The 24,999-nt window shown below is 41.6% G+C and overlaps 1 long non-coding RNA gene across 3 annotated transcripts; it reads right to left on the bottom strand.

The window, feature by feature from the left end:
* Window positions 1-581: 581 nt before the first annotated feature.
* LOC122180845 lies at window positions 582-8,856 on the bottom strand. 3 transcript variants are annotated; one of them, XR_006179238.1, is made up of 5 exons: window positions 8,805-8,856; window positions 5,626-5,798; window positions 4,464-4,577; window positions 3,926-4,054; window positions 582-996 (listed from the first exon to the last, which is right to left on the bottom strand). It is a non-coding gene; the product is annotated as an uncharacterized LOC122180845 (long non-coding RNA). The 3 variants fall into 3 exon arrangements; XR_006179237.1 differs by having other exon boundaries at window positions 582-607; XR_006179239.1 differs by lacking the exon at window positions 5,626-5,798.
* Between the last annotated feature and the right edge of the window lie 16,143 nt (window positions 8,857-24,999).

The raw sequence follows: 24,999 nt of genomic DNA, 5'->3' as shown, positions 1-24,999 counted from the left end.
TGGGAACACATTGCATTGGTACCTGTCCAGCTATTCCCTTTCTAAAGCTGTGTGCATGGTAAGCTTTCAGCATCAAGTCTTTAAGCCCTTGGCCTGCCTACTTGCCTCCCTCTTCTTTCTCATTTCCCATCTGCAATCCATTCTGGCATCTGCTATCAAGGATTGTACTACCTGATAGAGTCTGGAGGGAAACTCAGAAGGAAGGCAAAGCTCTCTTGATTCCCCCAAATGTAATACAAGAATCTTCAATTAAAAAGCCTCTTCCATGCAGGATTTAGGTTTACAAAGAGGAAGAACATGCTAATTTAATTTTAAAATACCTAGGCTGCAAATACCAATGTCTTTAACAGTCTTCTGCAAAATCATAGACACAGACCTGGAAAAAAAATAATAAAAAAAACCTTACACGCTCAAAGACAAATCAAAGATTAATTTTTTTCATTCCAAGTTATGCTCAGGAATCTGAAGTATGTCTCGCTGAGTGGCCACAAAACTTTCTTCTTTTTGATACTGGCCAACTGAACGTATCAACACTTTCCAGACCACTGCTACTTGTAGATGAGTTCAACAGACGTTAGTTCCCAGGGCAGAAACATTTATTAGACACCTGGCAGGAGAAAGCGTACAGTGCTGAGAAATTGGAGGGCAAAGTGAATGAGGGTTTTCTTGATCCATTTTCCTGCCACCTCAGCTTTTATCACCCAGGAGTGTGAACTGATACCTAATGACAGAAAATCAGTCTTCCCTTTCTTGGAAATAAATGCACTGAGTATTGATGAGTGTTGGACTGTGTGCAAGTGTCTTGTAAAGTCGTGTTGTCAACACACTTGTTTTTAAGAGAAATAGTTCTGAAATGGTTTTTTTCCAGACTGGCACCTAAGCAGCCCCACAGATGGGAAGGTGCTACGTCAGCCAGATGCAGGTTGTTCACCACAGTGGCCACCTGAAGAAGAGGGGGAAGGAGCTGGGCTGCAGGTGGGATCACAAAGCTGCTCACTGCAAGGGAAAAGCAAGAAAGCATCTGTCCTGATGAGGCTTAAGGTGGGCTGTTACGGGTATTGCCTTCCGGTGATAAACTGTACAAAGCATTCTAGAACAAAACTTAGCAACGCTCGGTAAAAATAAAGTGGTTAAATCACAGCCATTGAATGTAAGAATTAAAATTCAATTAAAAAAAAAAAAAAAGAAGAAGAAGAAAAGAACCAAAATAGTCTAGAACAAAACATCATATCTGTAAAGCTTTATCTAACAGTATTCCTGCCCACATAGCACATTAAAATGCATTATTGAAGATAATACACTAGTACAGTGAGAAGTACAGAGCATGCTGTGTTTCATGTGCTCTGCCTTGGTTAAGGCTCTGCCTTGTGACTGAGATATACTAATTCCAAGCAAACTGTGAAGGGTCAGCAAGGTCTGCTTTGCCAGAGTGCCTTGGGACACAGTTCATATCTAATTGTCCTATTAGTGTGCTGCATCATAGAATCATAGAATCATAAAGGTTGGAAAAGACCACTGAGAGCATCTAGTCCAGCTTTCGCCTGTCAGCACCATGCCCACTAAACCATGGCCTTCAGTGCTACATCTACCTCCAGGTACAGTGACTCCACCACTTCTCTGGGCAACCTGTTCCAATGCCTTACCACTTTTTCTGAGAACAAATTTTTCCTAATATCCAACCTGAACCTCCTAAGCATCACAGTGAATTTCCCCCACCCCCCTCCAGCCATGTCAATCTTTTTACCTCTCTAAGGTGATGCTGATTAGAGTTTAATTATATGGGGCTTTGGTATGCAGTGAGGGAAGAGAATTTGGCCAGTCAGTCACCTGGCATCTTCACTGCTGTGGTATTAGCAAATACTCGTGTGGTCAGCCACCAGGGAATTCCTGGCAGCCATGCGTATCCAAAGCTCAGATGATGACTTTGGGGGCTCCCACAGTGACGGATGCAGCAGGTGCTCAGCAGCTTGGCATGCTCTGCGTGTTCTCACCTGGCACAGGTAGCTATTTTGGTTATAGATAAATGACAAGCAGACTGAGCAAATGCAAGGCTACTCAAAAATATGATGGGCATGGAGGAAGTGGGGAAAAAATATTCTGGTGTACAACACAGAAAGTCTTGCCTCTTTTTTTTTTTTTTTTCCACTTCTCTCATCCTCTCATTCTAGGCAGAATTTGCATAAGAAGGAGAATCTACATTCTCAGCTTCTTTTAAAATGTTGGAGAATCCAAGCCATTGAAATATATGTTATTTTCCCTTTTTTTTTTTTTTTTTTTTTTTTTTTTTGTGAAGTAGGCCTTGCATTCTGAGCTTGAAATATTAAAGCACTTAGGATATGTCTCACCATCAATTAAAGATAGGTCCAAGCATGTTCTCTCAGCCAGTAATCTGTATTTTGAAAGAAAACCCTTAAGCCTAGTGAGTGGTTGCCTCAGAAGGGCCTGAACATAATCGGCAACAGGGTCTCGTTAATGTGTTGTGGATAATTTGGGCATGAGCAGGGCTGAATATACAACAATGTGGTCTTTCAGCAAATCAAGCTGAGCACAGCATAGGCACTTGAGAACCAAAATACTGCAATCTACTAATGCAAACAGTACAGATGGGAAGCACACAGGTAGGGGCTCAGCTAGCGCTCAGACTTGCTCTTCACTGCATGGTACACCAGTAAGGCTTGCAACTCCTCCCTCTCTCCTCCCTCTGCAGAAAAAAAATCCCAGCACAACCTGGAACTTAAAATGAAATTGTATTTCAATAATAAAAAAATGGTTATTCAGAGCAAGAGTGCAGAGAATCACTGCCACAAGTCAAGCATCACTGCTAGTACATATTCATATTGACATGAGTATATGTGAAGCTAAACTGTTTTGCTGGGTTCAGATTTGTGTTGGCCTTTATTTCAGTGTATGTTCTGTTATGGCTAAGCTTTATTCTGTGCTCAGAGATTTGCTCTTTCTGCTGTTGACAAACATGTAAGTCACTACATCTACTGCAATGCTAAAACAAGAAATGGTGTTTTATTGGTCAGTGAAGATACTCTGATCTGCAAGCATATGGTAGTTTTTTATTCTTACGCTAATGCAGCTACTTTGCAGGAAATTATCTCACAATATATTTGTATTTCACTGCTGGTAAATTACACATTAAGGAAAATGTTTTCCCTTTTCCCCAGACCATGCCAAGGTTTCTAAGTGTCTACATTATTTATTTTCTATATCCTTTCTGGATTCTTTTAATATTAATATTCGTTAGAACGTTATTCCTTTGTGTAAACTCGCAGTACACATAATGGGAGGAAAAGGTTCTCGTTTTCCATTCTTGTATAGCCAAAGCAATCCTGATGGAGTCAGTGAAGTGGCATTAATACAAAACCAATCTCAGGAAAAAGCCTAATGGTGGCTGATTCTTTTTAGTCACTGACGCACTCCTGTATGCACCCAAAAAAAAAGTAAACCTTTGGAACAAGAAAGGAAGGAAATACACATGCCATCTGCTCTTCCTGTGTGGACCCTTCCACCCCACCTGTGAAGCTCCTCCATTTCCCCAGCTATGCAAAGAAGGAAGACGTGAGAAGTGCAAAGATATCATTTAGAACTGCTGGCTCTTGCTCAAGTGTTGGTCTTTCCTGAAGAAATCCTATAAAAATAACTGTCACTGCAAGATTACTACGCAGTTGATCATTAGGATTTCTACCAAACTATTTGGGAGAGAAACTACAAGGTTATTAAACCCCGTTTCATTCTCTGAATTTGGCTTCCTTTCCTAACCACCCTGAAGATCAATACAGAAACTCAGTGTAATCCTTCACATGCTTATTGTGGGCGTTTCAAATGTGTCTGTTCACACACAGGCTTAGTCCTGGCTGTTGAAACTCTGGTAACCTTTGCTCATGCAATTCCATATGTAAAACTGTAAGACACTTACCATTAAAGGCTTTATGGCAGCCGGTTACTCTCCACAGCAGCGTTTTATTGAAACTGAGACTTCATTCCATCAGATTCTGAGAGATTTCAACTCTCTGGTGACAGGGAGCCCAGTATCTCATAGGGTGCACTGAAATTGAGAAATTACATATCTCACTCACTTGCAACAAAGCTTATTAATAGCATTAAATCACCACTCCACAAAAGTACAAAAATGAGACGTAATTAAAAGATAATGGGCCAGATGAACTCAGAATCAGAAGAAAGAAAAAAAAAATAGCTAAATTCTTTTCCTCACCTAGGCTTTCACTGGGCAGAATATATTAATATTAAAAGGAAAATGAATCATTAAGTTGATGTCCCAGGGCCTGAGTGTCATATTATTAACTAGTATAATCTACTGTCAGGATTTACGTGGTGATTTTTGAGTTAAACCATGTGCCACCTGCTGAAAAGCAAATTTAAGGCTACATGCTGGGAAAGAACTTTCTCATTAAAATATAATCAGGGTTTGTTAGGGCAACAAGAAAAGAACTGACCTGATGTACTTAGTTAAACCGAGCTCTCCTCAAGCTGGGAGCTGAAGGTATCAGACAGCTGTGAAGAGTTCTTCTGTTCCCCATTTCACAGGGTGTAAGCCCCACACTGACTCACTGTGGGAAAGGCAGACAATGTCTGTTGAACGTGTGTAGTAAGAGAAGCTCTACCCATGCTTCCTAAGGATAGGATGCACTATAGTTAGAATACTTCCATAACGAGCCTTAGAATTGCTCAGAGAATCACATCTCAAACATGTGAGAAGTATTTCAAGGGGTTGTGGTTGCAGTGATATTTGAGCAACATTAAGGGATGTGCAAGCGTATATTTACACTGGGGGGGGGAAAGTTAAGAGTGAACTCCCTAATAATTTCCACTGTACCTCACTACGGGTCCTTTGGTCTGAAAATACCCTAAGCCACCTGATCCCTCACTTAGATTGCTGGGTGAATACTTGGTGACTGTGTATGTATTCAGGTGTGAAGATGGAAGGAAGTAAAACAGCAAATATGTGATGTGAGAACGAAATGAAAGATTTAACTCACTATTATCATTTGTAATCTCCTTCCAAAGGAATAAATACACACATTAATACACAAGCAGTTCACTATTAATTCAGAAAATTGCAATATAAAAGCACTCTATAATTTGGAAAATAAACAAAGGAGAATTCCCATAGATGTTCTACAAATAGAGAAAAAGAAGAAGGAGGCCCAAGGGAACTCTTCTGTACGTGTGCTACTTTACTCATGAAATTAATTCCAGAGACTTCAAAAGGACCATTCACAAATAGTTCCACCTGTGATGAGGATTCAGGCTTTGAATTAGGGAACAAATTATTTTCTTAGCTGTGAAGTTATTTTTAATTTGCAGAAAGGTAGGAGTTGCTAATTATAGGTAAGTCCTTATAAACTGAGATTTAGTTACATACAAAAATGGATAATGCTAAACATTTGGGGGTACATCTAAAGTGGCTAACTCATACAAGGCAGTTATTGGGGCAGCAAAATAGCTGCCTGTGCTCATTCCAGTGCTTGGAAATCTGTGCTGTAAGGAGATGTTAAAGCAAACAGGCACAAACCACAGATGTCTGGAGTAGCCCTGAGACTTCATCCTCCAATCTACAAAGATAGTCAACTCAGGAATATCTCCTAGAGGTACTACCTGAATATTCTTTCAGTGAAAATGTTGCTGTCATCACAGACTCCCCTTCTGTACAGTAGGCTAATGGCAGAAGAACTAATTTGGGAAAGGTCAGTGCCACTTTGTCCTTCAGCTTCTGAAGTTGTGCAACAAGCTACAAGCTTCTGCATCTGCAAAGAGGAATTCAGGACTCACTGGGCCAGAGATACGATGAGTTACAGGACAGAAATTAAAGAAGTAAAGAAAAAAAAGACAATTACTGTGACATAATAGAGGGGAAGTTTTTTAAAAAAATCTTTTCAGAACATTGCATACAGCACAATCACATTCTGTCTTTCCAGTCAAGCAACGTGTAGCCTTTGTCAGGGTTTGGAACCAGAATGAGTATTTTCAAATAGATTTGAGGCTCAGTTTGTAAAGGCTAACGATCTATTTGTGTAAACAGAAAACACACCGAAACACAGGCAGTAAATATCTCAGAGAGAGGAAGTCAATATACAGACAAAATAAAAAAAGATTACGGAAAGCAACATAAAGAGGGCGAAACTGTAAAGCAATTATCATTATCATTTTTTACTTTCTAGCATTAGCTTCCTGGTATGGTAGTGTGACCTTTGTCTTTTTCTGTCTGCTCAGTGCTGTTTCCACTTACGCTGTCATGTCCTAAGCCAACTTTTTGCTTACGACTTCTTACTGTCTGTTAGCTTTCTTAGCATTGTCTTTTGGCTAATGAGGAGTCTGTGGGTCCTCGTGGTCCCTCTCTCACCATATTGTGCCACCATGGGGCTGCTCCTGTCTAGGAGTCAGAGTGGGTAAAGATTGGAGTCCTCCTGTCTGTGGGGCATCCACTGGAAAAAGGAGAGCTGGAGGCATGAGAGGAGGTCTGGGCATGACTGGTGGGCTTAAGTGTGCTGAAGAAAGTTTCAGGGTACATGTGAGAGTGAAAATAGCTCACCATTCCTCAGTTTCTTCCCTGGGGGCTGTGGCTTACCCCTATAGCTGCAGAATTTTTGCCTGAGGTCTTTACCTCATGAAAGCAGCTGCAAAACAAGGAAACCTCAAGGAATGGGCACCTTGCTAGTGGCAGCATCTGGGTGAGAGACGTGGGACCCTGACAGGTATATTAAAGAAGAAAAGAAAAACAAAATTGCTAATAAGTTTACTTCTTGAAAGCTTGTTTTTGTCAAATTTTATTCAATCCATATTTTATTTTATCCTATCTTCCATTAATTTCTAGGTTCTCTCCATACCCCAAAGCCTTATCCACTCATCAATTGCAGGGGCAAGCTCATGCTATATGCTTCGGTCCTCATCTCCCACTGCTATGCCTTTTGTTGTCATGGAGGATTATAAAATCAGCAGCACCCTGGCAGCCAGGTTTTTGTGGTTGCTCAGAAAGGCGTCACTGTGAGATAACCTGTATAGCAGGAAGTGCTCCATGGTATGTTGACAAAAATTCAGAGCTTGTGAATGTAATGGCACCTCAAAATGGCATGATCGAAAGAATGAATTCCTTAACTACCAGATGCATAAAGATTCATCCAAGCAGACAAAAGATGTCGCGTGTACTGAAAAGAAATGTGTATCTTCTTCTTCAGGGAGTCCTAATGGCATGCCAGGCTGGTGACTGTAGCTGAAATGCAGCTTCAGGGATATGTGCTAAATGGTCTGTTTCTCAGAGGTAACACAGGGCATGTGTGATGGGAGGTTACAGCACAGGTCTAACTAAGACATCTTCAGTAAATGGAAAAGTGCCACGGAACATAACAGAAAGACAGTATGTGTTGCCAAAAACACAGTTAAAACAATTGTTTTTCATAGCAAATGCTCCTCTCAGGCATTTTAGTGAAGCAATTCAGTATAAATTTGTGCTACTCTCTCTCTTTTTTCCTTCCTGAAATAAAAATCTCTATTAGCAAAACGCCAGAACCACAGGAAGCAAACTAAAGGGCCAGAAACACAGGAGCTGAATAAGTATAGAGCACAATTCTTCCAAGGATAGCTGATTTATTTTTCTTTTCTACATATATCATTTTCTTTCTTTTCTATATATATCATTTTCCTCTTTTGGTTTCTATCCAAAATCCTAGTTACTGTTTCCAAGACTGAGAGTGGGAAGTCCACGCTTCTCCCCAGCTTTTCCCAAATCCTGGAAGAACACAAAATATTTTGATCTATTCTCTGATGTTTTCTCATGGCATTCATTTCAGAAGAGCTTTCTCTTTTCAAGCTGAAAGTTGGAGTGCAAAGAAGTATGTGCAGATGAAAATCATTTGTTCATATGTGTATGTATTTATTTTTAAATGAGAAATGATAAAAAAAAAATACTTCTTGAGAAGACATATTCTGAGCAAATATTCATATATCATAGCATCAAGTGTGCTGTAAGGGCAGTAGCTGCTAGGGAGCTCAAAGCAGTGGAGAGGAACCTGTTTGACAAGAAGACCTTTCACAGTGGCTGTCATGATGTTGGTATGTGTTGAGTAAAGCTTGGGGGGAAAAAGATATGGCACCTGACTGCTTCATGTCTTTTATAGAGAAAGCTGTAAATGCTTACAAGTTTGCTACACAGAGTAGTGTGGAGAAATAAATAAACTTCATTTATTTTCACCTATCCTCAGAAAATTTGAACATTTTCTTTGCTACTGTGGAGAAAAATCCTCAAAAATCTACATGAAAAGGTAACTGGAAGATCAACAGAATATCTCAGTCACGAAGCATGGTCATCTGTGAACACACTTCCAGTTGAGAAGAAACATTTGCTTGAGAAAGATGAAAACCTTCACCTCAAGCAATTGAGTCTCCCACAAGGAGGCCTTTTCATTTCCCATCTTCCCCTTGCACTGTGATGTGAACTCTTTGAAATGACAGGGGGAGCAAAGTAATAAAGAGTTGGTAGAGCAGCCTGGGCAGAAAGCTTGCCCAGGGGACATAGTGTAGTTCCAGCAGCTGTGAGGAAGACATCAGCTTACAAAACAGCACCCAGTGCAGCACCTCTGCAGGAGCAGCACATAGGAGACAGAGGAGCACAAGGAGACAGAGATAATTTGCAAAAATCCAGCAATCTACAGTAATGAAGTAATTTTTGTAAGAATGTCTATCAGTTGCAGAAATACCATTCGTACAGCTGAACACTTAGAACAAAACTGTTAGTCATTAATCTACAGGCATAAAGCAGTGAAAACAGGTGCCTCACTAACCTGGACATTATGTGCTTGTTCTCACGCATTGCCCTCTCTTCTAACTGTTATGTATTTTAATGACAGAGTAACACTGAGGTCCAGCTTTCTTTAAGAGCAGATTTAGAATATGACAGCTTCTAAAAGTAGATTGTTTTAGACACCTCTGGGCTCTGCTCTAAATATAAATCATCTGTGCAGTACGCTTGTCAGCTTAGACCAGACAAGTCATACAAGGGTTGCTTGTTTTTTGTCTTTTTTCCACCTAGACATAAACAAACCTTGCAGAAATCTCAAAAATGGCAAGACTACTTCCATCTTCAGTAGAGAGAAAGCAACAGAAGCACTATACTTAATCCTTTTTTTTCATATGGATCACAAAATGTCAAGACTGACATTTTCATCTGCAGATAGTCTTTGAGTGTAATTTCCATTTTGATACAGATCCTGGCGATGTAGATGTGTCATGGTTTTATGCCCCATACACTACATGATGTGGAGTTTGATGTGGAGTACTGAAACCCGAAAAAACAAAAAACATAAAACCATGACATTATGGAACATCCTGATGCTGCTTTGCTCATAGCAGAAGAAGGACTTGAGACGAGGGTGCCTTGCAAGTAGCAGACATTATGATAAACCCAGCATGCTCCACACCCTGAATGGAATGCTCAGTGTCAGCATAATCCTGGTAGATCTTTCTACAAATGGAAAAGCTTCGTTCAGCTTTAATTAGGAAATTCAACATTGTTTTGCTGTTCCCAGCAATACAATGCAAGATCAGAATTACCTTCTAAAATTCACTTCTTTAACATCTTCTTTAAATCAGTGATGTGACGTCCACTTCTAAATTGCTCATTCATAGTAAATATAGACTGTTCTTGCAAAAAATTTAGTTCTGCATCTTTAAGGGCTGCACACTTCCTTTGAGACTGACACTAATTTCTGCAGTGCCCTGGGCAAGAATAACATGAGCACTGCAAGCCTCCATGGTGCTCCAATCTCTGCAGTGCCATGCAGAGAGCATCTTCGCACACCCATGACAAGCCCTAACCTTTCCTTCAGCCCTCAACTGCCTGTGACTTTGCCCCCTCAGGCTGCGATTGCCCTGTCTTTTCATTTTTGAGACTTTGCAGTCTTTGATACTGTTACAAACAGGGCTGGAAGCCAGGAGGAGGGGAAGGATGTGGTAAAGAGAAGGATATGATGAGATTGAGAAGGAAAGTAGGGAATTCAGTGTTTGCTGTGGCCTGTCAGCAGCAAGTCAGGGCACAGCGTGGACAGGGGACTGAGGGCTGATGTAGATGGATATGCTTGTGGAGTAGAGCCCTGGGAACACACAGGGCTCTCTGTGGGTAAACTAACTGCTTACTACTGTTAAGGTTTCTTACTCAATTTAGTAGTACCAAGGAGGCTTTGTCAGCTCCTGCAGACTTTTTCAGAACATATGGAGTACCCTTTTCATAGGCGATATCAAAGAATCTGCCAGGCACAAACAACTTCTTCAAAAAGCAGTGATGACCTTGACTGCACAGGAATGGATTGATATCATAAATACTACAGAACGTGAGAACTGCCCTGGGAGACTCATTCTCACTTCTGAGGTGAAGGGAATGAACTATGTGGATCTCTGAGAATCTCCAGTCACACACGAATCACACGCAAAGTTGACAGCTCTGCTTGGTAAGTCAGATCTCCCTGTAGGTTTTGTGTTTCGAGCCAATCTGTCAAAAAGACACAAATTCACACATATCTAACAAGATGGGGAAGGAGAAACATATATAGCTGTAGACAAGAATTAGTCAAGGCTTCACAACCTCTGATCTCCTCTGTTACCATTTCATTCACCTTGCTAGTTCACCTAATCAGTGCTCCTTTATCAGTCTTGTACTGTGTTTGAAGATCAGCTGTGATATCCTCAGTGTAACCAATCTATCAGCTGGATCTAGATTACATTCTATTTTCACCCACAGGCATTTTTCTTGTTAGACAGTTGAAGAGCAGCTTCCAAATCTAGTCTGCCTCTTCAGTGTTCACCTTGCAAAGCTGCATCTCAACCGCAAGCCAGAGAAAAGGATATGAAAAAACGCCGCTATTGTCAGAAGAGACAACTGCAGAAGTGGGTCAAGAGCAAAGTCAAGGGTCTATAGCAGAAGCTCAAAATCTCAGAAATAGGTCAAAATGTAAATTATCCCAGAGCTCTCGGCATCTACCTGGACAAGCACCTATCTATTGGCACTCAGATTTCAAAGCTGTTTCGATGCTCGGATTCATAGACATTAAGTTCAGGCAGTTCTATGGTGATCACACTGGCTGAAGTCTTGTGTAATACAGGCCTCAGGACTCAGTAAAAAAGAAATCTTTCTTTAAACCTCAACCAGTGATTGCAATGGAGCATGTCTTAAAGAAAAATAACCAGTCTCATTTCCAATGGGAAGTATTCATCATCAGCCCTGTGTTTTGTATGCCAGTGACTTTCCCCATTGCTACGCTCTATAACATTATTTCTTGTCTCAATTTGTCTAGCTTCAGCTTCCAACAAAACCAGTTCTCATCTGAAGGTTCTTGTGCCTGATTTGAGTGCCCTCGGTTACCAAATTGCAGCTTCCCACATAAGCAAAGTCCTTGGGCTCCCCAGCATACCTGCTGGAAATCATTTACACGTGGTCAGTACACAGAAAGTAAGATTTATAATGTATAAATTCAATAAAAGTAATAAATATATCAAGATGAATTCATACAACATTGCAGAATGCGTGTTTATTTTTGTTGGTTGATTTTGTTTGTTTTTTTCAGAATGAACATTAACTGTTCTTGTTTCTGGAGAACACTTTGTCACATTTTGCCTGCTGCTTGCAAATTGCACTGTGATTGCTGCTGGGTAGAACAACCTCTGCATCAATTGCAAAGATCAAGCTGTGGTGATTATTGAGAAAAATGACACACGCAAAAAAAGTTATGCAAAAAACACCAACCAAGGCACCTTATTGAATCTGCCTAACTGCTGGCTTATTTTTCACTATCCATAGCAGAAAAATAAAATTGTAACTCGGAAATTAACAGTAGATGCATAAATCTTGCCTCCCAGAGCTATTAGCCATTAATTTCTGAGCATAATCTGATTTTTTTTTTAACTCTTACCTTGATTTCAAATGAAATGTATGACATTGTAACTAATTTCATCCTGATCTCACAGCTAATCTACACTGCCTTATATGCAGCATGATTAAGCTGGAGATGATTATTTTTTTTCCAATAAAGTTATGGTGAAACTGGTAATAATATTCTGCATGTACACCATGGTCTTTCCCCTGAAACATGGGACCAACTGACTCCATTCAGTGCTTCTCATGTGTCACATCTGATCCTATTTCATTTTACTCCATCAGGGATACTCTAGTTCCTAATGGCATCAGCACCAGAGGTTTTAGGTGCTGCATTGAAACACAGCAAGCTGAGAAGGGAAACACTTTGCTTCCTCTGTCAGAGACCAGAGAGCACAGAAGGTGGGGCAAAGCCAGGCTCAGGGAGATTATTCATGTAATTGTTGATGGAACTGGACCAGTCCAAGTGCCTTTGTATTCTGTTGGAAGAAAGGAGTTATGCTCAGGTAAGTGGTACAATTTCTTTTGTTCTTGATTATTCCAAAACACTTCTGGCAGCACAACAGTAAATTCAAAAGTGAATAAATTCATTTTTTGATGTTCAGGGCAGAACACTGAAAAATACAGAAGTTCCATTTTGTTAAGCTTAGAGGGTATATGGATTTTTCTTTAAGTCATTGTTTACCTGACCACTGAAATAAAAACTATGTTTACATAAGATTAAGTATCAGTTTAGTATATATTTTGTATATTTAATGTATCACGGCCACACTTCAAAGCTGTTTGTAAAGTAGCTGAGGAGTAAAGGCCTATAAATATGTAATGTGTGTGATGTAACTGCACATAATTGGACAATGCATGTTCAGAGAATTCCAGACAGAGGAAAGAAAACCTCTCTGAATTCAGAGTCTGCCATAACCCAAGCCAAAATGCTTTTAAATAGGACTATATAAACTATATAAATCTATACAGGTATATAAATCCATATATGTGTATATATATGTGTGTGTGTGTGTGTGTGTAAAAAGAGATTAATGCCAACATTGCTTGCCAGTGTTGTCAGACAAGGTACACTGAGGCCACTTCAGGACTTCACACAAGTGTGGCAGTGAGGAAGAACCTTAGAAAGGCTATAATCTTTATTTATGACCCTTTTGAGACCCCTCATCACTGCCAGGAGAGAGATGAATATAAATGAGAATAAGGCTGCAAGTGCCCACAGGCAAACTAGGGAAATATGAATGGAAATAAGGTATGTGGAGAAGAGAATCTAATGTGCCTAATACAGAAATTACAAATGCATTTCACAGCAGGTAGCTACGAATTAATAACATGATATTGGCTATTCAGCTGTGTTATCCTGAAACAACAGGGAAATAAGGGAATATAAGAGCATGTCCTGTTTGCTCAAGCTTTTCTCTTTGTATACCTCAATGGGACAGGCATCAGCAGAGCCCCAGGTGCAGACGAGTCCCACCAGCTGTGAGACTCCCTGCTGGAGCTTGTCTCACCTTAGGGCACAGGTGACTGCAGGAGTAGAGCACGATGCATGCTAACACACCAAAAAGGGTTCTTGCCACTCAAGAGGAAGATCCAGAAGTCTCCAAGTGAACCACTTCCATGTTCTCAAAGGATTTGAGTGTTTCAGACTGAGCCAGGCCAAGTAGTGTCCAAGCTTGGCAGAGGAGGACTAGGAGAGGTTCAGTCATCACGGGGCTTCAGCAGCACTCTGGCAAATGGTCACAGCATATCTGGAGATGTGCTTCTGAGGCATGAACCAAAATATAGCTGGGAGCTGTAGTCTTGACATGCACAGCTTGAAAGGCCTTCATATATGACAGTGCATGCATTCACCAGAGTTTCCATATGTTCGCTTCCAAATAAAAACATCAGTCAGGGGGCTCACCAAGGCAACCATTCTTGTTGTTCATCGGCACAGAGAATTTGCTTGTCTGCTATTACTTTCTTTTACGGTGTGTGGCAGTTTCTCTTCCAGTGCACGTGGCAGTGGGCTCTGATGGCTGGTATTCAGGTAAAAATACATTTGCACTTATGATGTTTTTCCTGTTTGGGCTGGATGGGAAGACCAGAAGTTCTGCCTAGCTAAAGATCAGTCCTAGGACCTTTGGCCCAGCACACCCACAAATAAGCCAGGTATCTATTGGAAGCAGTAGATACTGTGTGGCACCAAATTAGAGATGCATAATTAGACATCAGAATATTGCACTTCAAAATGCAGAGCATCTCGAGGTCACGCTAACAGTGGGAATGACTACCAAGGAAATCACATCCATTTTGTATATTATTAAGTTTGTTCATAACTAAGAACTAATCAAATAACAGAATCTGTCCCAGGAAGCTTTCGCAGATATGTGTACATAAATGATGTTTGAGTTTCAGGTTATGGCTATCAGATTTCAAGGCAGGATTCTTCTCAAACTATGGGACTTCTTTCTTGTGGTTCTTCTTGTGCCAAAGTCTGTCAAGTCAAACAGCACAAAGTGGTACATCTCCAGGCACAAACACAACTGACTGAAGATTTGCCATTGGAAAGAACCTATTTGGATCATAAGTGAATTCATCTGTATAATGCAAAAGTGTTTGGCACTGCTCTTTATGAAGAATGAAGGGTGTAAGCTGCTAAAAATTCAGTCTTGTGCTTTTATGTAGCCACTTTCTAGGAATGGTCACAGTTACAGGCTGTGGTGGATATCATCTTGCAATTCTTTTGCAGGAAATAATTGCATTTTGACTGTTTCTGGGTTGCTGAACAACACTGCAAAATTCTGTCTGGAGGATATCCTGTGTCTTCCTGATACATAACCTGGGGAGCTGGAAGTGGTAGTCCTCTCTGCTAACACTTATCTAAAAGTTCATGTCTCAGCATAAATTAGCCTTCTATTCTTCTTTCCTTGTCAAGAAAGAAACATAGGCATCTCTAAAATAGCTCTCTGGTAAGACTGTTTTTTGCAGATATCTTCAGAGTTTCACTAGGCTACAGACACATAACTTCCCTCGGAGCAAACTAACTGTTCCATTCCCTTGGCTAAGAGTCAGCTCAGTGCAGAATGAACCAGGAAATTTCAAACAGTGGTCTGAAGGAGAAGGCCAATTTATTTTCATTTTGGACAGGAATATCTTCCTTCTTGTGCATCACTGATGACACAAAATAGACTGTCTGCAAATCAAAAACATTTCCAAATATAGCTCTGCTCTTGGCTGAGAGGTTGCTTGTGACACCAGACAATGGCATGGTTTCCAGCTCCATTGGGATGATATCATGAAATGTCTGCTGGCTGAAAAGTTCCTCACAGGATTAACTCTCCAGGATTAGAACACATTGAACAGCCCTTTCTCCAGGATAAAACAATTTGTAGCGTGCAGCCTTGATCAAACTGTATGTTTTAAAATTAATGACATAGTTTCAGTCAGCTAGCTTGGGAGTTAGATATCAGCGTCCTGGAGATATATACACATATACATATATATATATACCTGGAGATATATACATATATACATATATTTCAATGAAGCTGCAGGTTTGTTCATTACACCTGCATTCGTGAGTCAGCAGTGCTCTGTTCAAACTTTAACTTGTTTTTGCACATGAAACCTCTGCCAAAGTTTATATCTCTCACCCTTGTTTTTCAGGCTGTGCATATTGCATCTAAAGTTTGAGGCACATTTTCTGGGACAAGTTATCTGGGACATTTTGTTTCACTTACTCTTCTGGTCTTACTGTCTTAGTGAGATACTATGTAAATACTTGTCACAGTTTTGCGTGCACAAGGATAAAGCTATCAGCCATTTCCCTGTTATATTAAATTTGTAAAAGACAATTCTGTAGGCTGCTCAGTTTGAGCTCAATATTTAAATGTGCTCCTATTGTAGGCAGCGATATGCATTCATCACTTTCGTGCACTGCTTCCATGCGCAGAGCTGTTACTGCTTCAGAGCAGCTGGTCATGCATGATTTTAAGCAGATACAGTTCTACTTTCATCGTGTCTTCAATCTTGATATATCTGTCCTCTGCTGAAAATGAGTAACGTGGTTTCATGACAATTCAAGTGTCATCACACTGTGTTAACAAGGGCTTTGTATCAGCATCAGGAGGAAATGTGTTGACACCCTGTTTACAGCCATCCTCTGTGGACGTCAAGAACTGATTCTCCTTCCACTCACACCTATTTCACTTTGATGCAATTGCCCAGATTTTACAGGCACTTCTCCTTGGTAGCCATCTGATAAGCTAATCTGACTCAGAATTTGCCAGATCTGCCTATTCAGGTACCGTGTATTCATTTAAGATCTCAGACTTGAAGAATGTTTTATTTGCTCTGTGCACAGTTGCTTTAAATGTACAAATATAAGCATAATTGTGTGTCTTTAAATGTAAAAAAAACTGCTTTGGGTTTACAGGTGCAAAGTCATAAGCTTAATGTTCATGTGAGCTGTTGTTTTTCATCCCTGAATGCTTACAGTTAGCAGTTTGGCCAGCTGTGGACTAGTGGTTTGGCTTTTAGGCTCTTGGTATGACAATTTTAGATTGAGACTTAAGATAATTTATTTTTTTTTTCATCAGTGTTTAAAAGATGTTTTATTTTTATGGATGGATTTATAGCATCTGGAAATAAACAGCAAAAATATAACCTCTATGAAATCATGCCAGCATTTCATCTGTTCCTCTGGTGTCACACAATCTCTGGCCTCGAAACTTCAGCATCTGCAAACCCATTCTCACCACTCATTGACCACCTGCTTATGTTATGGCCTCTGACTTGCCGCTTCATCCCAGACAGGTGACACTCACCTAACTGCCCTCAGTACCATTCCCGCTCCAGCTTTTGGGGCTTCTGTCTTTCTACTTGTAGATATTGTCTTCTCTAGCCACAGAAATCTCCGACTTCACTGCTGTAAAAGTCCTTCCCTCTCTCTTGTGTTGACTTTCAACATTCCTTCTGCTCTTTTCACACCTTCTTCGCTCCCTCATCTCTCACATTTGTTTCTCATTTACTCCTTCTTTCTTCATCGCAGCCATCCAAGTCACTGATGCATTATGGCCCTGGAGAGAAACCTACAATGCTTCCCAATCATCCACTTTTGCCCACAGGATTCACTTGGTTCTTTTAAAAAAAAAAAATCAGGGAGGAGAGAAGGGCGAGCAGCTGTAATCTCCTCTATTGGGAGTGCATTGGCCTCATTTTTTTTTTCCTCATTATAATATTTTTATTATCCTTGTCTGACTCATACAAACCACACATTAACATCATCTTCATTGCACATCTTGCCAACCCCATCGGCCCTCAAGATGATCCCTGCTTGGGATTTCCCTCTCATTTCAGTATGGTAAAACTCCACATGTTTCAACTTGCCCCTTCTCTCTTCTGCCTCTTGCATCCCCCTAGAGGCAAAATAACAAGGAAACAATGCCCCTCAGCTTCTGCCCTGGGCCAAAATAAGCTACATTTCCATCTGTGCTGGAAAGCTGAATGAGGAACACGAGGGGCACCCACTGCAGCCTCCCTCCTGCTGCTTCCCCCTGCCAGCGGCTCTGCCAGCACCCAGCCTGGGTGGCTGTGCCATGGGCACTGCAGCTGGCAGCTCAGGCACACAGACACATGCTCACATGTATAAATGTGCATATACGTAGTTACACGTGTGTGTTTTACACCCTCGAGTTCATATGCATGTGTATATGTACACAGTCACGCATGGAAACAGATAAAGTCTCACTTCTCTCGTTTGCCTCCATGAGGCATGTGAGCATACTTGTCTGAAGTGCTGGCAGGACACACCAGTTTAATCTGCCTGTGCCAAATCTCTGCTGGAGGAAAACTGCACTTTTGCATGTGAATGTGTACGTTTGCATTGTAAAGACTTGGCTGCAGCTGTTTTTTTCCAAGCACTTTTCACGTCATCTCTCTCAGTTCTGAGCAAGGTTTGGCTTTCCATACCTGTGGGCAGCCCAGCAAGGCTCTGAACCCCACCGGTGCTGCCAAAACATGTTTTACTAATAAAACATTCCTAAACATATAAACTTCAAGCAAAAACCATGTGGATAGCTTCTGGGGTCCCAGGCTTTTCAGAACACTCACTATGTGGTGGAGAAAGCCCAGCTGAATATATTACAAGCGTGTTGAAGGCAGCTTTAACACTGTCGTGCCTTGGCTAACTTGCTGCAATTTTTCACAGGCACTGCTGTGCTGTGGGAAAGACAGAGGAACTGAGATGAGCATTTCTTTGTGCAGGAGACTGGGTGTTTCTCGGCAGCTCTGGCCTTTAGGCTGCTCCTTCACAAGCTTGACTCCTTGCCTGAGGCTGCCAAGGAGTGAGTCTCCTCCTCTTGCCTTTCTCTGTTCTCTCTCCCACATCTCCACAAGCCCATGGAGGAACTCCACCCCTCCATTCTCATGCTTCTTAATACAACTATAAACAGTACCTCAGTCTCTGCCAAACCAAGTTATCTGCATAGGTCATTTCAACCCAACTTCTGTGCCAATCCTGTTTTAATTCAGCCTCAATACTGGCAACAACTCTATGCTTTCAGGGGATAGCAGGAATGCTGCCCAAAAAAGAATCTACTATTTCAGAAACAAGAAATGACTTAATGTTAGAAGGCTGATCTGTGAAGGGATGACTGCACTGAGGAAACACTCTGTGTTTTTCCCTTGGCTGCAAAATCATGAGACTTGTCTCCATTGGTTCTTAATCCAAAAGCATCAAGGTTTCCATACAAACTCCTCTATGTAGAAACAGCTGATATCACAATCACTATCACCTTTCATCATCCAAAATCCCAAGACAGATTCAAACTTGCCTAAAATATCTTATTTGAATCTATCAAAACCAGAAGAAGAAATGAAATGAATTGGACTGCCCCAATTAATAAATCGACTCATTTCTGTTACCTCCAAAGCAGCCCTGACATCAGACAGGACACTCCCTTTTGGCAATGACAAGTCTATATTCTTGACATCTGGGATTTAGTGTTGCTCTCCCAACATGGTAACAAGCAGCTGTATCCCTGAGTTCCAAACAAGCCTATACACTGTATGGTGGGCCTTGATCACAGCACTGAGACGCTCCACTGTCCTACTCCTCTCTCCTTACCTGCTCTTGTTTGTTGGCACAGTTTTTCTTTTGCAGCTGGCATCTCTATTCCAAGTGAGCTGCCATCCAGGACTGCCCTTTTGTCTGCCTGTCCCTACAAAGGTCCCTGTGCCTTTTGTTACAGATGGCTCTCATTTAATATCCAATTCACTACTGTAAATAATTAAAAGAGAGTCCATTTACAGAAATAAACAATAGTTCTGATCACCTTTTTATCAAAGCTTTTAAAGGTTTTGAAATAATTAGGAGTCACACCTTGTGCCTATAGTCAATGTATACAACCCGTTATCCTTTACCATTTCTTTATCTGCTCTATTTTTGTCACATACTCCCCTTCTTCACAGCTATTTAAAAGCCCCAGGAGATGAGCAAACCAGCTTCTGTGTGTGTGCTATCTGAAGTAGGGGATCCTGGTTAGGATCAAGGCTTTTGCCCATACTGTTCAGTACGTCAGATAAAGCACTACTGTTGGTAATGAAGAGCGTGGCATTGAGTGAGACAGCAATGACACCTGGATGGAATTTGGGTGCTTCTGCTCTCGAGCATGAGCAACCTGAAGGTAGCATACAATTGCAAGGTATTCATATACAATCATGAAAGGAAATGACAGAATTCTAATGAAACAGTCTTTCCAGGAATGTTTATGGAATGGAGAACTCCAGAGGTCTAAGACAGCCCGTAGCCAGGATTGTGGTGGACAGGACAGCACTGCGTGTCCTCCATGGAAAATTCTTGCCACAGGGAAGGTCAAGCAGAGGCAATGTACACACATCTTCAGTAACAAAAGAAAAAGGATTAATATGATGGTTGTATATTTGGATATTTTCAGGGCTTAAATACAGAAAACCTGAGATGGATTTCATTGTTGGGCTTGACAGGCTGCTTCCAACAGAGGCTGCCAGCGTGACTTCTTGTGATCCCACTGTATGGCTATTCCACACTCCATGGACTCTTGAAGTGCCATATGAAGTGCACACAAGAAGGCAAGGAGCCTCAGTTGTAAAGTGTAGCTTTAGGACATTTATCTGAGGCTCACAGCTGAAATAACATAGGTGTATTTCAGTGATGATCTACCACGAAGTGGGACACTGTGCACACTGGAGGGCTGAGCATTGCACTGCTGGGTTACAGTGCTGACATTTCAGCAGTACTCTTGAAGAGGGTAAAATGTAAGTAAAATTAAGAGTTCACTCATTAAAGTGACTGATGCAGTTAGTACCTGCATCAAATACAAAAACTCTTGTTGGGAACAGAAAAAGAGGTTAGATAGTTAACTGTGTGAACTAGATGTGTTCTGATTGGCTGCTCCTGAGGAAATTCACCCTGGCATCTTGAGTGAGCTGGCCAAGATGACACTGAAACTGATTTTGATTGATATGAAAGAATTGTGGTGGAGCAGTGAGTGAGCTTCCATGGGGCTGCAAGAGGGTGAGCCTGCCCCCTACTCGCTGTGAACCGTAAGTCACTGAATTATCAAGCCAGAAAAATGAACAATCAGACTATTTGTGGCCATCTCACTGCCCAAAGCAGTGAGTAACAGCTGAGGTGGCTTTGAGAAAATCTGATCTCATCCAGCACAAGCAGCCTCGTTTCACATGACAAGAAGTGGTCAGATTACTGCCGTTTCTCAGGTTGCTGTCATTGTAGGCAAGTGACATATGCTTGAGCCACTCCATTTGCAAAGCAAGTCTATTTCTACAAGGAAAGGTATTTGTTGATATATTTTCTTTCACAATTTGTAGGAGGCAAAAAGCACACAGAGAACAGCTGTTTGGGGATTTTTTCTTTTTAATTTAGAGAACAAGATATTTCCATTTGTTGCATTGCCTACTACATCATTCGTTGCAGCGAAGAGAAGAATAACCTGATCTCCACGTGTAGTATTAAAAGGATAAGAATAGGCATGACAAAACTCTTCATCTACAACAAAAAAAAGGTCAGGCTGCATGATACAAAACTGTTTGATCTGAAAGGCAATCTAGTGTTAGACTGTGCAATCGCCATCTTAAAGAAGTGATGAAACACCTGGTAGGAGACACATGTTTATTCTTGATGCTTTTGTCCTTGTTTTGTATGCTTTTCTGTATTTCAGAAAGGCTTGTGACCTCTTCTAACACTGGTAAAACAAGCAGGATGCTTTCCATCTGAGGACTAAGTTGAATTGCAGTTTAGGGAAATCTAATTACTGAAACAGGCTTCACAGGCGATATTTTCTGTCCCTCCTTCCTAAGTTCATCTCTTAGCCTCAGCCAGTTCAGCTTCTCAGGCTTTTTCTTCCATCTAAGCAGTGTCTAAACCTGTGCAGCTTCATGCCGTGCAGCACATGGCATTTAGGGTTGTTCCATGGTGCTTGGGTTGCCATGAATAAGGTTGAAGGAAGAGAGATTCAGCACGGTGTAATGCCTGGGGGATGCAGCACAATGCCAGATAAGCACCAGTCTCTCTGGATGCACTGGTAGACTCTGTGCCCATTCAGCAAACGCTGCCTGAGATGATGTCCCTGCCTGCTGTGCGAGTGCTGCTGGCAGGGCAGGGCTGCTGGCTGGGAGCCCCGTGTTCTCACCACACACCTTCAGCATCAGCTTCTTCAAGGCATTATGTTGTGCCAACACAGCTAATGAAAAACCTGTCTCGTAAAGAATATTTCCAAGACTGCTGTAGAGACTGAGAAAGCTATTTGTTTAATCTGATACTGATTTTCCCTTCTGTTATGAACTAGTTTCCTCTCCACCAAGGTTAGTATTGTTTTCTGTGGAACAGGCTCAGCTGAAGGTAGGAACAAAGGCAGGGAATGACACGATTCTCTAGGGCAGTCCTAACAGAAAAGGTGCGACAGAGCAAGAACTTGACCATTTGCATCTATCTTTTAATTTTGCTGGGTAGATTTTTTTTGTAAAAACAAATCCACCCTGCAAGATTAATTAGAAACAGCCTCTGGAGATGAAGTAGTTCAGCATCTCACAGCAAATTCCAGCTGAGAACCATGCAACTTCTTTCCTAATAATTTCAACTGGAAATCAGATTGTAAAACAGGTAGTCCATTTAAAATTAGTCTTCACTGACTGGTCTTCCAGCAGAAAATAGTGAAAGCAACTGTAATCCACAGAGACCAGAAAAGGTTCCTGTGGAGCCTACTGGAATTTCCATTAAGGAGATGGCAACTGTCCTGAATTAGCAGTCACTGTCTTTGGCAGGGAGAAGATCATTTTACAGGTACAACATTATCAATTACCAAACAGATCATTTGAAAAGAGAGGTTAGTGGCTAGCATTTAGGTGAGAAGTGGTGCTAAGTAAGCTGGATAGAAGTGCTTTACAGAAGGGAAATTGAAAACACAGAACACTCTGTGCTAAGGGGAAAACATGAAACAGGGAGCTGTAATCAGCAGCAGACAGAAATAATGACTTGTAGAGAGGTGGGAGATGCCAACAAGCACATTAAGTTTCCATTGCTTTAAGTGTACCTGTTAAAGGGCAGTCTTGGTAATCCTTTCTGGCCCTTACACACTCCCAGGTAACAGTGAGTTTCCCTTCTGAACTCATTCATTGGCTTGGAGACCTTTCTCTTCTTCTAGCCTTCTGTCTTTCCAAATGTTTTAGGAAGGTTTCCCTGATGGGTACTCGATCTATTGGTGCCATATGTGTTCTCTATAAGGAATACCAGAGTGTGAACAGCTGCTTCCACTCATGGTATGCTCTACTCTTCAGGCCTTCTGCTGATGACCTCTACAGTACATGTGTTGAAATCCAAAATATTTATATATCAGGGTGAGACTGTTCTTCTAATTAGTGCAAATGATGTTCCATGTCTTTCATATCATCTCCTTTGAGACAGCATATGTGATCAGCTGTACTAGTAAATTTGCTCGCTCTCTCTCTCTCCCCTTCACTCTCTCCCTCCTTCTGCCATGCTTAAAGCTGGCTTTATTCTTGCCTGGAAACCCTTCCATTTAGCACTGTCACATTTGCTGAGTATCTCAGAGTAAAACTTGATCATGTTCTCCCCAGGGTACAGAATAAATGTCTTTATAATAGGAGTATTGCTAAAGCACAAGGAATAGTACAATACCCACAACTGTTAAATCTGAAGCCATGCTGTTGAGTTTATTTAGGATCCCTCATCTCAGTTGTTGTTCGTCCAAGCAATCTGTATGGCACTGGGCAGAGCTGGTTGGAAATGAAAGCAACAGAAGCAGCTGCATTAAGGCTCGTACTCTGGCAGGGGCTCAGAGCCCGGCACCGGTTTGGTGTTCCCTGCACTGGAGCTCTCCTGGCTCCCATCCAGCCCTGGCTGAACTCTTGCTCCTGGCAGCCTGGAGCTCTGTTCTTCCCTGGGCCTCTGAAAACACGGTGATCAAACCTGAATAAAATGAGAATCTGCTTAACACTGCCAGGTGTCATGGGTAACATTAAATTATCGTCCAACATTCCGTAAGGCCAACAGAGAAAATAAGCAGGCCTCGAGTGGATGCCATTCCATCTGCTCATTCAAAAGCGTTTCATAACATTTTCCTCAACACAGTGTAAATACTAAATTCTTCTGCTAGGAACCCATAGAGAGAGCTAAATAATCATATGTCCAGCTGGGTAAATTGGGGCACAAAGAAGGGAGGCTTTGGGTACAAGGCCAGAAGAGTGCTCAGCTGCCTTCTCCCAGCTGCCTGCCCCAAGCACTCCATGCATTGGCCCTATGCTCCTGCAGCTTGTGGGGAGTGTTAGGGCAACCACAGCAGCTGCAGGGTGCACAGGGTTGTCTCAGGGCACAGCTCTGCCACCATGGCACGTGGCACAGGCTGGAATAATGAGGTGGCCTTGCATGGCCGTGAGGCAGCCAGGCCATGCAGCTCTGATCTGTGCTGTGACCAGTCCTTCTGCTGTGGCAGAAGCATACGGGCAGTCTGGATGCTGATTTACAAGACAGACAGTTTCAGCAAAGTCCTTTTTAAGTGCTGTAGTTGAACTGAAGTTGGGATTCAGCCATATCCTCACTGTGTCCAGCACCCTGTTGTCTGCATTGAGGACAGCAGATGGGCAGTGGCGCTTCTTGGCCACTGCCAGCCCAGGTCAGTGCCACATCCACATCCTTGGATTTTGTCGCCACTCCATGGCTCTCCTTTTGTTTTCTGCTTTGGAGTTTATTCTGTCGGTGCTGGCTACAGGCAGGCAGGAGCCAGGCTGAGCTAACGAGCCCTGCAGGTTTTACTGTGCGAATGCTGCAAATCACAGAGTGGGGTGTGCTAGGCAGTTATCCTGAGCCACATCCCTGCTCTGCTCGCCACAGTCCTGACTGCAAAAGTCACAAAGCATGCAAATGAAGGCTACTTCTAATCATTATCCCTGTTACAAAAAAAAAATCCCACACATGTAGTCATCCACGCAGAAATGACAAAAGGAAAATATGCCTTCCATAAAGCAGCAGATTTGGGGATCCACTTGGCTTCATGTGTGCATGTGTAAATGCAACAGTGGCTGGAAAACACTCTTTCTAATGGAACTGATATTGTTCTGGAATTTGCTTCCAGTTTAGCTAATTACTCTTGACTAATTTAAAAAAATATATATATAAAGAAAAAAAAAAAAAAAAGAAAAGGAAGGAAGGAAGGAAGATTTCCAGTAACGTATAAATACCTAAGATATCTTTGAAAAAAAGTGTCAAATTATCATAATTATCATTTAAAAAGAACAAGTTCTGTGTGAATAGTCTGTCACTTTCCAAAAAAAAAAAAGAAAAAAAAAAGTTTCAGGGAAGGAATAAGAAACTAAAGAAAGAAAGGAAGAAGCTGACCTAAAACTAAATTTGTCAGAAAATCTAAATGCAGCCATTTGACTGAATCCCTCTTTCACACAGCCCCTTTGCAGAGGAGGCAAAGTGTGATCAAGGCATTCAGGGTAAGTCTTTCACTCAGAACTCGTCTGATGAAGAAATCTCTGCATGGTGCAGGGAAGAAAGTAGGCCAATCTTTGCCCTTTGGAGAGGCACCTGAAGCGATTCCATTGAGGAT

The sequence above is a fragment of the Lagopus leucura genome, unplaced genomic scaffold (assembly GCF_019238085.1).
Source record: "Lagopus leucura isolate 7727_CA_CO unplaced genomic scaffold, USGS_WTPT01 Super-Scaffold_100008, whole genome shotgun sequence".
NCBI classification, from domain to species: Eukaryota; Metazoa; Chordata; class Aves; order Galliformes; family Phasianidae; genus Lagopus; species Lagopus leucura.
Note: the sequence above shows the minus strand (reverse complement) of the source record. Positions and strands in the feature narration are given on the sequence as shown.